This window comes from Megalopta genalis, chromosome 13 (genome assembly GCF_051020955.1).
Source record: "Megalopta genalis isolate 19385.01 chromosome 13, iyMegGena1_principal, whole genome shotgun sequence".
Lineage (NCBI taxonomy): Eukaryota > Metazoa > Arthropoda > Insecta > Hymenoptera > Halictidae > Megalopta > Megalopta genalis.
Window position 1 is genome coordinate 6362258 of NC_135025.1, and position 17328 is coordinate 6379585.

Below are 17328 nucleotides of genomic sequence, written 5' to 3' on the forward strand. Positions count from 1 at the left end.
AAAATGCTCGGGAATAGAAAATCCGCGTGAATTAGGAATGGAAAATCCGCGTGAATCGGGAATAGAAAATCCGCGTGAATTAGGAATGGAAAATCCGCGTGAATAGAAAATCCGCGTGAATCGGGAGTAGAAAATGCTCGGGAATGGAAAATCCGCGTGAATTAGGAATGGAAAATCCGCGTGAATAGAAAATCCGCGTGAATCGGGAGTAGAAAATGCTCGGGAATAGAAAATCCGCGTGAATTAGGAATGGAAAATCCGCGTGAATCGGGAATGAAAAATCCGCGTGAATTAGGAATGGAAAATCCGCGTGAATCGGGAGTAGAAAATGCTCGGGAATAGAAAATCCGCGTGAATTAGGAATGGAAAATCCGCGTGAATCGGGAGTAGAAAATGCTCGGGAATGGAAAATCCGCGTGAATCGGGAATAGAAAATCCTCGGGAATGGAAAATCCGCGTGAATCGGGAATAAAAAATCCTCGGGAATAGAAAACCCGTGTAAATAGGGAATGGAAAATCCGCGCGAATCGGGAATAGAAAATCCGCGCGAATCGGAAATAGAAAATCATTTTTCCAAGGTGATCTCGGCGCGTACGCTCCGTTCTCCGTTTAATCGGACGCAAGCGGAGACGGGAATCAGCGAGGATCGGTCGGCTAATAAAGAGGTTAACAATGAAGTTCGCGGATCTGTTTTCTCGATGATGCCGTTACGCACGCAGAGACGGGGAGAGACAGTTCCCGTCTTCCTGGCAATGAATTAAGCGGAACCGTCCTTGCCGATGATCAAACGGCGAACTTGTTGGAAAATAAAGAGCCGCATTGCGTAATCGTCGTACTACGTGTCGGCATCTGTCACACGGTTTACTCTCCGTTAAACTCTCTCGGTTACCAATATTAATCTCGCTTATCGAGTGGCAAGTTCTCCGTTTCGAGTGTCAGCCACCGGTGGACACTGATCCAGGATTAAGACCATACGCGCGATAGAATCGCGGCCAGATTCACGATCGAAATGCTACCGCAGCTGGATAATATTTATGGGGAACATATTTCATTGATCGTTTCATTATTCATAATTGAATGATTCAAATAACCGTTCGAAATAATATATAATAGTGAAATAATATATAGTAATAATTAATAGTTTAAAATAATATGTAATAATAAAATAATAGTTCAAAATAATATATAGTAATAAATAATAGTTCAAAATAATATATAATAATAAAATAATAGTTTAGAATAATATATAATAATAAAATAATGGTTCAGAATAATATATAATAATAAAATAATAGTTCAAAATAATATATAGTAATAAATAATAGTTCAAAATAATATATAATAATAAAATAATAGTTCAGAATAATACATAATAATAAAATAATGGTTCAGAATAATATATAATAATAAAATAATAGTTCAAAATAATATATAGTAATAAATAATAGTTCAAAATAATATATAATAATAAAATAATAGTTCAGAATAATATATAATAATAAAATAATAGTTCAAAATAGTATATAATAATAAAATAATAGTTCAGAATAATATATAATAATAAAATAATAGTTCAGAATAATATATAATAATAAAATAATAGTTCAAAATAGTATATAATAATAAAATAATAGTTCAGAATAATATATAATAATAAAATAATAGTTCAAAATAATATGTAATAATAAAATAATAGTTCAGAATAATATATAATAATAAAATAATAGTTCAAAATAGTATATAATAATAAAATAATAGTTCAGAATAATATATAATAATAAAATAATAGTTCAAAATAATATATAATAATAAAATAACAGTTCGAGCAGGACAGAAAATTTCAGTAGATAAAATATTCTATATTGATAATTCACAGAGGAAACATGAAATAAAGAGATTTCATTTTGATAACCTAAAACATAAAGTAAAGTAATTTTTATTTTAATAGCATGAAACATAGAAAAACAAATAATATTTACTATCTTTTTAAATATAGTTATTCGCGTGCAACAAAGTGCATCTTTCATGCACTTTTATAATGCAAAATGAAAAGTATATCGTACTTTTTAGTTTAACAAAATAAATTTTGTACTACAATTTAGTGGAATAGATAAATTAAGTGAACAAAATATTCCGAACTATGCCACACGTATTTTCAGAGTTTCTCGAATGAAATACTATTTGATATATTATCTTGAAAATTTGTTACAACGAATTAATTATTTCAATGATACGCGCACGATCTAAATTAAAATATCCGTTTACCGATCGACATTTCAAAACGCAGTTTTACATTTAATACTATTCTATAAATACCATTTTAAACACTGAATGAAAACAATGAATGAATGCTCCATTCATTCTCATTTTCAAAAGCGAATAGCTTTTCTACCAGCACCCACTGCGGCAAATCTTTGATCCGAGCGAATGTTTCAAAAAGTTCGTTCTGTGCACGTTGAAAATTGGAAAATGGAATTGCACGTGCGTTTTTAGAAATATCACAAAAGTGTTCGCTTTTCGGCCGTGTAAGAGAACATTTCGAAAGATTTTCCCGAAACGTTGGATGCTTTTGTCTCGCCACTAAATAGAAGATAATGTATTGTCTCTAATGCATTGTTTTGCATTAGAGATCGCCAGGAAATTTAAATCAGCGTGAAATTTTCTTATTCCGTGCTTCGTAAAAAGGCAATGATTTTCATTTCCACGTGCACGTTTCCTTCGAACACGGCGTCTACCGTCGTCGCGTTTGCTCTCTCGTCGTCAATTAAAAAAGTCGTTCGTTCCACATCGAACGCTCGAATATGTATAAACGATAATATAAATAATAAATATGCGCGATAAATATTAAATTCGTGTTTTGTTGTTTTAATAGAGCCAACGTAAAGGCGATCGGGAAGATATGAAAACGAAGAGTCACCGATTTCCTGAATACGAATGCCGCTATATATGACTTTAAATAAAAGCGTGCATAAAATTAATTTCACTTTGTTTACGAAAAAACACTGCAGCTCGGTCGTCACGAACCGTACGTCGCTCGCTCATACGACGTAATGTGCTAATGCGACCTTCGTATTCTGCTGAATCCTAAAAATAATGTTCGATTATCCGTGAAGTTATTCAACTTTCTGTCGTTGAACACAAATAATTCAGTCAGTTGGCGATGGGAACAGCTACGATATATCGATACAGTTATGGAGAAGCGTATTGGTTTCGGTTCTCGGTTCCGAAGAACCGATATTATATTCGTTTCATATCCCACTGTTATTTCTCGGTTCTCGGTTCCCCGCTTCTGCGTGACCGATAAAAACGACCGGTCGAAAATACAAAGTATTGCGAAGATGTGATTACGCTTTTTCGACTTTTAATTGTGGAATACATCAGTTTAATAAGCGAAGCTAATAGAACACTGTACAGTAAATTCTCCGTAATTAATTGTGCACAGATTGCGCACGAAAATTGACAATTTGGGAAGAGAAGACGCGATTGTCATAATCGTATATAATAATTATATAATTGTATAATTAATATACGATAATAAATATATATAATAAATATAATAAATATATATAGTCGTATAATAAATATACGACAATAAATATATATATATATATATATATATATATATATATATATATATATATATAATAAATAATAATAATAAATATATATAATAAATATAATAAATCGTATAATAAATATACGATAACAAATATAATAAATCGTACAATAAAAAATCGTATATATAACAGTAAAATAAATAATTCTAAACATTTTACGAATCCGTTTACGAAAATTTATATTTGCATTGAACTTGACAGTCACAAATGGTGGAAAATGCTGGTAGGAAATGATTCACTCGACATACTGAATCGGTTATCTACGATAAATAATGAACAATATGAAACTATGAAGCTAGTGGGAAGAGGAGATACGATTATTCGAGCCTTGCTCGTTTTTATTGACTGTATTTACACAGGCTGCGGATATTTGTGCAAAATGAAAATGTTCCAAGACGATTCTAATAAATGGAAATTAAATAAAACGAGATCGCGCCGCAATTAACAATTCTGTCAAGTAGAAGATAGTGCAACAATATTGCTCAATTCTTCTTATGTCTTTGTAATTTTATTTCCTTATATATTAAAATTATCATTTTATTTTGTTACATATTATATATTATATATCTTATTATACTTCGTTATGTCTTTGTTATTATATTATATATTAAAATTATTATTTTATTTTGTTATATATTATATATTTTATTATACTTCGTTATGTCTTTGTTATTATACTATATATATAATATTATTTTATTTTGTTACATATATTATATATTTTATTATACTTCGTTATGTCTTTGTTATTGTATTATATATAATATTATTATTTTATTTTGTTACATATATTATATATTTTATTATACTTCGTTATGTCTTTGTTCTTGTATTATATATAATACTATTATTTTATTTTGTTACATATTATATATCATATATTTTATTACACTTTCTTATGTCGTTGTTATTATATTTTGTTATCGCTTCCGTCGCAATCCAATAATACGACTCGGTCATTTTCAGAATCTTTTCGATCCCGGTTATGAGATTCTTCCAGGAATAATGGACCAGAAGCTACCGCGATGTGACAGAAGATCGCAACAATGTCGAACGACGAATCCAGCGAAAGAGCAGCGACACGAAACTTTGCCCGGTTATTTCAGCGGTTCGACACCATTATGCGGCGTTACGTAAATCCGCGGCGAGGGAGCACCGTAACAAAAAGGAAGCCGAACTCGACGATCGTTTACTCGCGTCATTTTTCCCACACACGTCAGCAAAGTTTCCCCGAGAAGCAGCGTTTCTAGAGCGAGCGCAGCACGGCGGCACGCATGAATTTTTCCACGAATCGCGCGACAAACGGCTGGTTTTATTGGCTGGCCGCGCCAACCGGAGCCTCTTGCCAGGTCTCCGCTTTGGCATCGGTTCTCCGAAAGTGTCGCCAGCGTATCGGAAAAGGGCATTCTTCTCTCGCCGGAGCGAAGGAAAACCGGGCGGGATGTTTCGCGAGCATTTTTCCCGCCGCCGCGCCGCGCACGCTGCGGCTGAATCGAAGAACGAGAGGACGAAAAACGAAATTATCCACGACTCAATTAATTATCGACTTGATCGACGCGTCAAGTGCCAGAAATGGAACCCAAAAATTACCACGAAATTAATTTCATTTCTTAATTTCTTTCTGTTAAATTTATTGAACTTTGAATGTTTTCTCTGCTTTGAATTTTCGCGTTAACGCTAGATTTACGGAGCACAAAAAACAGGTTATGGTAGTTTGTAATAGCAACAATGAGACGTTTATTCTGATTTTTAACAAGCGTTATTGATAACATTTGCTGTAAGTAACATATAAATTGAATAAATATTTTAATTGAATGGATGTTTTCGATACGAATGATCGTAAATTAAAAAATCAGTGATTGATCTAATAAACGAAAATCTAGTGTTAAAAATTACAACCTCTTTTGCAGAATAAGCTTAAAAACATTGCACATTAGTTCACGTATCATTAGTCTACAATTAATTTATCTTTTTCCCATTTTTCTCAGTTTTGTTATTTCTGTCTCTATCCTCTATTTTATATCTTCTTCTTTTTAGATTCTTTTCTACTTCTTTTTGCTTTTTTCCATTTTTGGCTTCTCCCACTCTCATCTCTCTCCCAATTTTGTTTTTCCAATTTCGCTTCTCGCAATTTTGCTCGCCCCAATTCCGTTTCTCCCGATTTTGCGTTATGAATCCCATTTGCTGTTTCGTTTGCGCCGCATCGTAAAAAGAAGCACGTGTCGCAGCGCGCACAGGAAAGAATTAAACGTTTCACGGTGCCCAAAACGAGAGAACACGCGAGTTTTCATCTGGTAGAACGCGTGAAAGTCGAGCGCAATATTGTCATAAAAATAAATATTCGCGCTGCACGCGTTTCGTATCATTTCTACGTTCTTTCTCCCTCTTTCTCTCTCTCTTTCTCTCTCTCCCTCCCTCTCTTTCTCTCTCTCTTTCTTTCTTTCTCCCTCTCTCTCTTTCTCTCTCTCGCGAGCTTTCTCTCTCGCGCACTCTCTCTCTCTCTCTCGCGAGATTTCTCTCTCGCGCTCTCTTTCTCTCGCGAGATTTCTCTCTGGCGCTCTCTTTCTCTCGCGTTCTCTCTCTCATGAGATTTCTCTCTCGCGCTCTCTTTCTCTCGCGTTCTCTCTCTCGCGAGATTTCTCTCTCGCGCTCTCTTTCTCTCGCGTTCTCTCTCTCGCGAGATTTCTCTCTCGCGCTCTCTTTCTCTCGCGTTCTCTCTCTCATGAGATTTCTCTCTCGCGCTCTCTTTCTCTCGCGTTCTCTCTCTCGCGAGATTTCTCTCTCGCGCTCTCTTTCTCTCGCGTTCTCTCTCTCGCGAGATTTCTCTCTCGCGCTCTCTTTCTCTCGCGTTCTCTCTCTCGCGAGATTTCTCTCTCGCGCTCTCTTTCTCTCGCGTTCTCTCTCTCGCGAGATTTCTCTCTCGCGCTCCCTTTCTCTCGCGTTCTCTCTCTCGCGAGATTTCTCTCTCGCGCTCCCTTTCTCTCGCGTTCTCTCTCTCGCGAGATTTCTCTCTCGCGCTGTCCCCCTAGCGCGCGCTCTCCGCCTAGCGCGCTCTCTCTCGCGCACTCACTCTTCCTCTCTCTCTCTTTCGTGTTCTCTCTCTCCCTCCCTCTCTCTCTCTCTCGCATCAAAAATCTGCTTCAAAGTCATCCTAAAAATCGTGGAATTGGAGGAACAGAGAACGACAGTTCTCCGACAGTTCTGCGTTTTTTTGTCCAAGTTGTAATTTGTGTTCGACTTCTCGATTGAGCCGAGCTGGCTCGTTAAAAACCTCGAACGGTAATTGTAAATCAGAAATTCGTGCGCGGCCCGGCTAATAGGTGCTTTTACGTCGATTAAGCTAATAACGTGTCCACGAGCAAAAATTTCTGGAGATGATAAGTAAGAGTCGGGGCGAGTTCGCCGTATCATTTCCCGTTAATAACACGGTCGCGTGAATTGATTATGCCGGAGGTGTAATTTATTCGGCTCGTCCACACCTGGCAGTGATTTGTGCCCTTCTTATTTCGTAACCGGGCCTCGACGGTGACGCTGCACGGCGGACGAAAGCGTTCGTCGCGCGCTCGAATAATTTGTCGAACAATGGGAACGATTGTAACAATAATGTCGCAAGATTATAAATTAAGGGGGCCCGATTTAATTTAACGCGCGGGCATCGATCAATTTTGATGTTGGAACTTTTTCGGAATTAACGTTCGTTCATTCTTGTCGCGGATGCGCGAGCAAGCAATAATTCGGTCGATTAACCCTTTGCGCTCGAGTGGCGAATCCGAGGCGGCATTAAAAATTGTTACACTATTTTTCGAAATAATTGTAATTATTGTACTTGCCAGTAGGCAAGAAATATAATATAATTATATAATAATAATAATTATATATATTATATATATATTATTATTATTATTATTATATATATATAATTATTATTATTAATATATATAATTATTATTATTATATATATAATTATTATTATTAATATATATAATTTAAATTATAATATTATTAATATATAATAAAATAATATATATAATAATATAATAATAATTATGCATAAACTGCACAGAATCGTGTGAAATAAAAATGCCGCAGATCGGAAAGCATCTTTCGGATTTCGAATTAAAATAGCTCCGACCGCAAAGGGTTAATTAGCATCGCGGATTTCTGGACGAACAATCGTCCTTTCGACGAAGCGTTCGATCAATCGCACGATTAACGACGAGTTCATAATCGGATTCGACTGATTCCGATGCAGATCGACTTTGAACAATCGGTCTACGTTGCACGTAAAAACCGCGTGTGCAGGGTTCATGATCTACACGTGGGCACAAAACATACCGCGGGTGAAAAAAAGTATTAGATACGAAAAAAAAACGTGTCACCGGAACGAAGATTCCGTGCACTTGTAGCAGCGCAAACCGGTATGCAGATCAGGCGAAAATGATGAATCCGATTGGAGCTCGGAGAACAGTTTTTGTATCGGCTCCGTCACACGAAATCCCGCATAAGACACGCGCGGATTTCCATTGAATTTCTATTTTTGCAAATCAGTCCATAAAACCGCGGAATTAGCATGAATATCCGGTATTTCCATTTAGAGAACGCAAGCTTTTTCGCTGACGATTTTTTCTGTTGGAAAACACGAGCGCGGTGTTTCCCAATTTTCCAAGACATAAATCTTTGGAAACGTTGACGCAGGATTGTTGACGTTTACACGAAAAATAAAGGCAGATTGGATATGCGATTCTTCGAAAGTGATTGTAATCATAGGTAGAGCAATGTTATACAAAAATTGGCGCTTCAATTCAGGGCAATATCAAATTATTTTAAAAGTTGGAATTTGTAAAAATTCTTGTCCTATCGATTCGATATTTTCATTGTAATATTAAGTATGTTTAGAATTTTTTCTAATACGTTCTAATATTTTTTAATATTTTCTAAAATTTTCTAATATTTCCTAATATTTCCTAATATTTCCTAACATTTTTTAATATTTTTTAATATATTTTTAATATTTTCTAATATTTTCCACAATTTCCTAATATTTTATAATATTTTCAAATATTGTCTAATATTTTATAATATTTTCAAATATTGTCTAATATTTTATAATATTTTCAAATATTGTCTAATATTTTATAATATTTTCAAATATTGTCTAATATTTTATAATATTTTCAAATATATTGTCTAATATTGTCTAATATTTTATAATATTTTCAAATATTGTCTAATATTTTATAATATTTTCAAATATATTGTCTAATATTGTCTAATATTTTATAATATTTTCAAATATTGTCTAATATTTTATAATATTTTCAAATATATTGTCTAATATTGTCTAATATTTTATAATATTTTCAAATATTGTCTAATATTTTATAATATTTTCAAATATTGTCTAATGTCGTCTAATATTGTCCAATATTTTCTAAGATAATGTTTTTAGTCTTCGTTATTTTCCTCACTCTAGCAGATCACCGAAATTATTTTTAATATATCAATTTTGAATAATTGGTCTCCCTCTGTTATAAAATAATTCTGTTTTTACTATACACCAAATGAATTTCTCGAATGAACCAAAATCATCCGCCAGTAACAGTGGAGATATTTATTGATTATTCGGTGCTCAACTAGGCGAGAAACAATTTTAAGCTAGCTCCGATATATTTCAAGGAACGGTCCTCGATCGTGAGCGAGAGAATTCAGACAATTAAGTCATGGTCGACAGAAAGTTGGCAAAGTAAGCTTCGAGCTCCGGGTCTCTACGGGACCGTCTAAGTGGTTCGCAGTTTCAATGCTTTTGTCGAAACTTTATTTACGCGATAATAAACTTGCCCTTCAGGAGGGTTCGCTCCCCCACGTATTCAGAATATTCACTTCCCAAACGGCAGCGCTAATCGCACAAACGTCGTCCAACCCCGCTCCCAAAAACCGTTTCCTTAATTCTCTTCCCGGCTAATGGCTGCTTCTTTGTCAGCCTTGAATCGCGAATTACCAGACAACCAGCATCGAAATCGCCAGCAGGTGACACGAACACCATCAAACGCACACGGTGGCTCGAACTCCACGTCCGCAATCGCAGGGCAGCTAAAAATTTCCCCCGAAAAACTCGTACCGATCTTCAATGATCCCAAACTTCGCGCACCGCTTCCAGCAGACAGAAATTTTGGGACCGCGTTACGGGCCCAATTCCTTAGAATTCTCAGAACTTTTTAGGATTCGAACGTACACTTTGCGTCACACCTTTCACGATGCACCAAACCAGAGTCCTTTAAAGCTGAAGTTCTCGCTACAAAATTATTTCGCGCACAAATAATTTATTCCTCCAACGAAGCTCAACGTCGAAGCTTGCTCATTCAAGACACTCGTGAACACAATTTCTCCCAATACAATTAAAAAGACACTGGTTCCAATTGTCTCGAGCACGCTGGAACGAACGTGTCAACAAACCGGAACTTGTTGGAACGACTTCGAACGCGATTCCTCGCAGCAGAACTTAATTTCCAATCAGAGTCCACTGGTTCCGCGTTGCCCAGGGACGCCGAGCGAAACTTCTCCCGAACATTTTCGCATGTAACATCGCTCTGAGCACAGCTTCTAACAACAGGGCCCGATTTAAGGCTCACGACTGTTCTGATCGCGACATCGCAGTTGCGAGGAGGCGAGCGCTGTCGAATTTTGAATGTCGGATTGCTCCGGTGACGGATTTCAGCCGACGAGAGGAACTCCTTGTTGCGAGTGGACGGCGCGGAACCATGTGCAACCATGCGGGGTTGGATGCCACGCGCGATTTCCATCGACAATCCGCGTTCGACGCGTTTGCACGGACGACGCCGGTAGACTGAGCGTCGCGACGAACCGTGGCGCCGCGGCTCTCCCCCTCATGCTCGCGACATGTCGGTCCTCCTCTGTCCACGAGTGTTGTTAGTCACTCTCGTCTTTGCTGCCTATCTCTCCCTCTAGAGAGATAGAGAGAGAGAGAGAGAGAGAGAGAGAGAGAGGATTCTCTCTTAGTCACTCGCGCTCTCTTTCTCGCGCTCTCTTTCTCTCTCGCGCTCTCTTTCTCTTGTGCTCTCTTTCTCTCGCGAGCTTTCTCTCTCGCGCGCTCTCTCTCGCGATCTCTCTAGCGCGCTCTCCCCCAAGCACTCTCTCTCTCTCGCGCTCTCTTTCTAGTGCACTCTCTCTCGCGCGCTCTCCCCCTAGCGCGCTCTCTCTCTAGCGCTCTCTTTCTAGTGCACTCTCTCTCGCGCGCTCTCCCCCTAGCGCGCTCTCTCTCTCGCGCTCTCTCTCTCGCACTCCCTCTCTAGCGCTCTCTCTCTCGCGCTCTCTCTCGTGCTCTCCCTCTAGCGCGCACTTTCTCTCCCTCTTTCTCTCTCTGTCTCTCTTTTTCTCTCTCTTCCTATCTCTTTCTCTTTCGTCTTTGCTGCCTCTTTTTCTCTCTCTCTCTCTCTTCCTCTTTCATCTTTGCAACCTCTCTCTTTCTTCCAGTCTCGACAGAGAGCCCCGCGCCTCGGTTCCAACTCTTTTCCGAGGCCTCTGCCTCCTCGAGCGCTTCTTCATGCGAGTCCTAAGCTTTTCGACTCGCAGCTTTCTTTTACGGGGGCACTGCACAACATGCGAGACCCACTTCATCCGTGGGCGGGAGACACGTAGAAATAATGAAGAGCGGCCGCGAGAAATGACCGAGGCGAGCGGAAATAACCGAGTGACTTATTCGGTTGCTGAAAAATTTATCTGCGAGGGGGATCTCTTCGATGGAGTTTTTGGAGAAGCTTGACAGATGAGGAATTGTTCGGTTGGTAGAAAAATCTTGATGGTTCCTTTTGGGTCGCGCTGGATACTGTTCTTGATCAGTTGTTGGCGAGGTGTGTGTGTATGTGTGGTGTTTGATTATATCGGAGTACAGATAATGGATTTGAAAGCGAGTGAAGACAGCCTCCTTTACATTCGTGTGCATATTTACAGTTAGTTTATTACGGTTTGTTACGAAAGGATGTAGGCACAGTGCTGATGAATGTTCAATATTTTTGTTTGTTGGAATCGCGTGATTATTAATGAATAGATGAAAGGCAAATGATAAATAATTAATGGTAAAATGATAGATGCAATGATGAAATGCAATGAAAATGCAATGAAAATGCAATGTGAAGAAGGAGGAAAATTAATCTAGTTATCAGAATACCAATTGTAGGCATATGTTAATCACAGTTAAATATAAGTGATATTATTATTAATTAATATTAATAATGTTTACATTATCACTAGCAATATTAATTTTTAGCAATATTCAATATTTAATATCGAATTAGCAATTAGCAATATTCAATATTTAATATCGAATTAGCAATTAGCAATATTCAATACGCAATATTGAATTAGCAATTAGCAATATTCAATATTGTAATTTAATATTTGATATGTAATATGGTCAATAATCAATATTACCATTTAATATATCTTCTATTCAATAGTCAACATTCAATGTTAAAATTTAATATTTGATATGCAATATATATATGGTCAATGATCAGTATTACCATTTAATATTTTCTATTTAATAGTCAACATTTAATATTCAAATTTAATATTTGATATGTCATTTACTATATAACACTGATTATTACATATCAAATATGGAATTGTAAATGTTGAATATTGACTGTTATATATTACATATTAAATTGCAAGATTTAGTTTAGATTTAGACATATAAAATATTAAATTTAAATATTAAATGTTGACCGCTCGATATTTGGTATTCCCGTAAAAAAGAAAGAACTAGAACACAATCCGCACGCCGCGCATGATGTTTTTTTATCATCTTCGATGGCGCGACGCGCTTGGAAATTTTCTTTCGCCGAGCGAATTCATTAGCGACCGCGTGATACACAGTTCTCTTTAACGTATACTGTCGTCACGATCACAATTAGCGTAACATATCTCCGTCAATCTTACAATTCGACGGATTACATTTTCTTAAAATTGCATCGTTGTGGGGTGAGGGGGAGGGGGACGGTGGTAACATGCAAGCGACGTCGAAAAATTCACTTCCCGAGAAGACAAGACATCGATTTCAACAGAGAAACTGTCCGGCGAAATCGATTAGGCTAGCCTAGTTTGATACACAAAAACAGAACCGTAACTCGAGAACAAGGGCAAATAAAGTGCGCGGTTTATATTACCTCTTTTTTCCCCCCAATTGTTTTGCTGTTCTTTTCAGCATTGTACGGAGTATTGTGTGTATTATGATACACTATTACGGATACGTTGTTTATACCATTGTGTACGTCCATGAGCTTTGTTGTCGATGCTCTGTTAAAGAAACCAGTCGTACGAGAAATTCGAGGAACGAATATTATATATATGTGTAATTTCACTTTTAATTGTTATACTTCTTTTTCTTTTGTACGTTCGTAAGCAGATTTGCTACATCGAGAATAAACAGCTGATGCATCGGGAAATAAAAATACAGTAAATTCTCTCTAATTGTTAGATCAAAATTTAAATAAGTATAATATTGTATAATATAATAGTATAATATAATATATAATACAATACAGTACAGTACAATACAATACAATACAATATAATATAATATAATATAAGTAGAATATAAGTCTCTATAAGTATAGTATAATATATAGTATAATAGTAATATACTCTCTCTAAGTATAGTATAATAATTAAGCTACGGATTTAACGCATTTATGGCAAAAATGAGTGGCTGAAAAAGCAGTGAGAACATTCAAAGGAATCAATAATAATATAATAATAATAATATAAGATAATACAATATTATAAATATAATACTAGTAATTAATAAATTAATGAAATATAATATAATATATTATAATATAATATAATATGATATAATATAATATAATATAATATAATATAATATAATATAATATAATATAATATAATATAATATAATATAATATAATATAATATAATATAATATAATATAATATAATATAATATAATATTAATAAATTATGATAATATAATAATAATAATAATGTAATAATAATAGTAATATTGGCGTCCTAATTCCAAATGATCAAAATTATTAAAAGAAAAGAATTACGTTACACTTGATTCTGATTTCTGCACCTCGAAAGAATCCCACAAAATGTTTCGGACACCATCGTTCCTCGTTTCGCAGCGCCGTCCCGCAATGGTTACCGAACAAAAGGATTACGTGTCGCTGGAAAATGAGCAACGAGATTGAAACGGTCTCTCGAAAACCGTCTTAAACAATGTTACGATTACTTCCATCCCTATTTCTCGCCACTTCCTATCGCCGACGGCACAATTCCTGCAATTCTTCATCCCCGGCTCTCAATCTACCGTAGCGCCGAGCTGGAAAATTACAGGCCACAGGTCGAACACGGCCGAGAAAACTGCGGCACGAATTCAGAAACAAATGACAGTCCGTGGGAATCGAAGACGTTCCGCGGGGAACCTTAGTGTCGGCAACTTTAATACAGGCGAGAAGAAGCAACGCTGAATTATAGAGCACCGAGCATCTCCCTGACGCTGTACAGGGTGTCCCAGGTTTTAATGTTCAAACTTTGTTAGCGCATTCTATGGTACGAAGTAAGAAAAGAATGTTATGCAAACGTAGGTCATATATAGACCATTCGTGAGCTGTTTTTTGGCAAACCGTTCCTGTGACGCTTTGTCCGTCGCGTCTCTCGACGATGTGAAACATTTCATTGAATAATTGAAGTATTTAATTTAGACGGAGTGGTTCTCAGGCTCGAAGCTTACTTTTTGATACTTTTGATATCCGGTTTTGGGGGCAGATGGGGGGTTATGGTTTTTGAGATAATTAATGTTAAAGTTGTTAATAAAGGGCTAGGAAGACGCGCTGGATTTATTTTGCGAGTTCAATATTTCTTAAGAATATTTGAGAATGTTTAAGAATATTCAAAAAGAATAGTTAAAAGAATATTGAAGAATATTGAAGAATATTTGAGAAGAATACTTAAGAATATTGAAGAATACTTAAGAATATTGAAGAATATTTAAGGATATTGAAGAATATTGAAGAATATTTAAGCATATTGAAGAATATTGAAGAATATTTAAGAATATTGAAGAATATTGAAGAATATTTAAGCATATTGAAGAATATTGAAGAATATTTAAGAATATTGAAGAATATTGAAGAATATTTAAGCATATTGAAGAATATTGAAGAATATTTAAGAATATTGAAGAATATTGAAGAATATTCAAGACAAATACTTAAGGATATTGAAGAATATTGAAGAATATTGAAGAATATTGAAAAATATTGAAGAATATTGAAAAATATTGAAGAATATTGAAGAATATTTAAGAATATTTAAAAATATTCAAGACAAATACCTAAGAATATTGAAGAATATTGAAGAATATTGAAAAATATTGAAGAATATTGAAGAATATTTAAGAATATTTAAAAATATTTAAAAATATTCAAGACAAATACCTAAGAATATTGAAGAATATTGAAGAATATTGAAGAATATTGAAGAATACTTAAGAATATTGAAGAATATTGAAGAATATTTAAGAATATTCAAGAAGAATACTTAAGAATATTGAAGAATATTGAAGAATATTGATGAATATTGAAGAATATCGAAGAACATTTAAGAATATTTAAGAACATTTAAGAACATTTACGAATATTACACGAGAAATAGCACTGTAATAACATATAATCCGAGCTCAAATATTAAACAATAAAATATGAAATTGAGATGCAAAATTTGCTTTTGCTTTATTCCAAAGAAAAAAAAACCGAAAGTCTATACTGATTATTATACTATAGTAAACGTGTGCACACACACACACACAAAATGAAGGGAGAACTACGAACTACTAGCACTGAAGATACACGGAACCAGATTCTGAATATTAAATGACCAAATACAAAATTCAGATCCAAAATCTTTGTTTTCATCAGTCTCGCAGGAAAATCGTAAAAATTCTGTCGAGTACGGCGATTAATAAGTCAGCGTATGTGGGAACGATTTTATCATTCTGAAGACACGCGCAACGAGAAGAGGGAGCTAAGGCGAGTGATATTGAAGCACAGCACAACATTCTCAGCATCGTCAGGGCGCATTGGTCCCTCGGGTTGGCGCGATTGTGTCCCTGCATTTTCCTGGTCCCATCGGTCGTTAGGAAAACCCCGGTTCGACCGGCCAGCCCGCAAAAACAGCTGGAGTCCCACACGAGCCCGCGAAAACAGGATCGTCGTTAGGACAAATATGCTGGCCGATTCAATGTAAACGCGCGTCGCAGCTCCGATCCGTAATTAATATAATATTATCTCCGCGTTTCCGATCTGTTCTGCGAGATGAAAGATATATATTTAGATCTATATATATATATATACTTGCTCGCCGGAAATTCGAGTCAATATTGCTTCCCTTTACAGAAACCCCAATTCTCCTTTCGCAAATAGATTAGGATTCCTCGGGAAAGCGAATCAAGTGGCAAAGAAAATACAAGAAACATTTCTGTCGTTGCTTGAGATAAGCAATGTCGACTTATAAATATTTCGTATTAAAAAAGTGTCCATCAATCCATATGAAATATTTTGATAAAAATAGTTATTTTTAGAAGTTCCATGGGAAATGTTAGTTTCGCGTGGTTATCTACGGTTGAGGAATATTATGGGAAGAGGATTAATGAGAAAAAGTGGAGAATCGAGACAGTGGAATTTTTTAAATTATTTGAGCATAATTTATAATTTATGTAAATTGTATTAATTCACGTAAAATCTACGCTAAAATGTGAATTAAGGAAATAAAAATAAAACGTGTTGCTTATAATAAACTGCGGATTTCATACTTCCATGGCAGATCAACCCTTTGCACTCGAAGCCAAATTGACGCAAAATTTAATATGATTTTCCTGACCCATGGTATTTCCATTTTATATAACCTAATGCATTTCGAACATATGCAATTGAATTTTGTGACTCGTGCAACAGTTACGCTTTCGACAGTTCTTTAAACATAAGCAAATTTGATTAATAAAATTGTTTTGAAACGTGACGTAACAGTTTTTATTGGTGCCTCGGAGTCGCCAGTCGTGTGCAAAGGGTTAAGTAGGTGGCGTTTTAAATAATGAAAAAATTAGAAGTTTCTAAATCTCGAACGTCGTTCTGTTTTCTATTTGATTAAATAATTAAAGAAAAGAAGAAGTCCGCCCCTTGCAATCTCGACGAAAAAGTATTGTTTCACACAAAGATTTACAGTATAGTTTACAATAATATTGTCTCAGAAATTAAATAATATACAGTATACTATTTTATATACAATATATATAATATACTATTATTAGTATATTATTAATATACTATTAATATACTATTATACTATATTTATTAAAAAATTACTACTATATAATATACTATTTTATATATAATATACAATATTCTACTTTTTACTGACCACAATTAAAAAAATATTTGTAATTGTGACAATCGGCAAGTATAAAAATGAGCCGCGAGAATAATCGCATTTCCTCTTCCCAAATTATCCATTTTTTCTTCAGTTCAGAGACAATTAACGACAATTTATCGTACAATATTATTATCTAAAAGAATTCCGAATGTTTTAAACAACGGTAATGCACCATTCGTGTGATCCATTTCTCTGGCCGGGGTATATGAAAAATCAAGAAAAGCTTTCGCTCGTTAAAA

At 35.3% G+C, this 17328-nt stretch overlaps 1 protein-coding gene across 5 annotated transcripts in view; it reads right to left on the reverse strand.

The window, feature by feature from the left end:
* Positions 1–17328, reverse strand: part of LOC117224200 (octopamine receptor beta-1R) — a 244764-nt gene that overhangs the window by 80331 nt on the left and 147105 nt on the right. For 2 of the 5 annotated variants that reach the window (XM_033476959.2, XM_033476961.2), the window contains exon 1: positions 9616–10471. The exons of 2 other annotated variants lie outside the window; for them this stretch is intronic. The gene's annotated coding sequence lies outside the window, so the exon portion shown is untranslated. Of the gene's footprint in view, positions 1–9615; positions 10472–17328 lie in introns of those variants that run through there. One more of the 5 variants, XM_033476962.2, reaches the window with a different exon arrangement.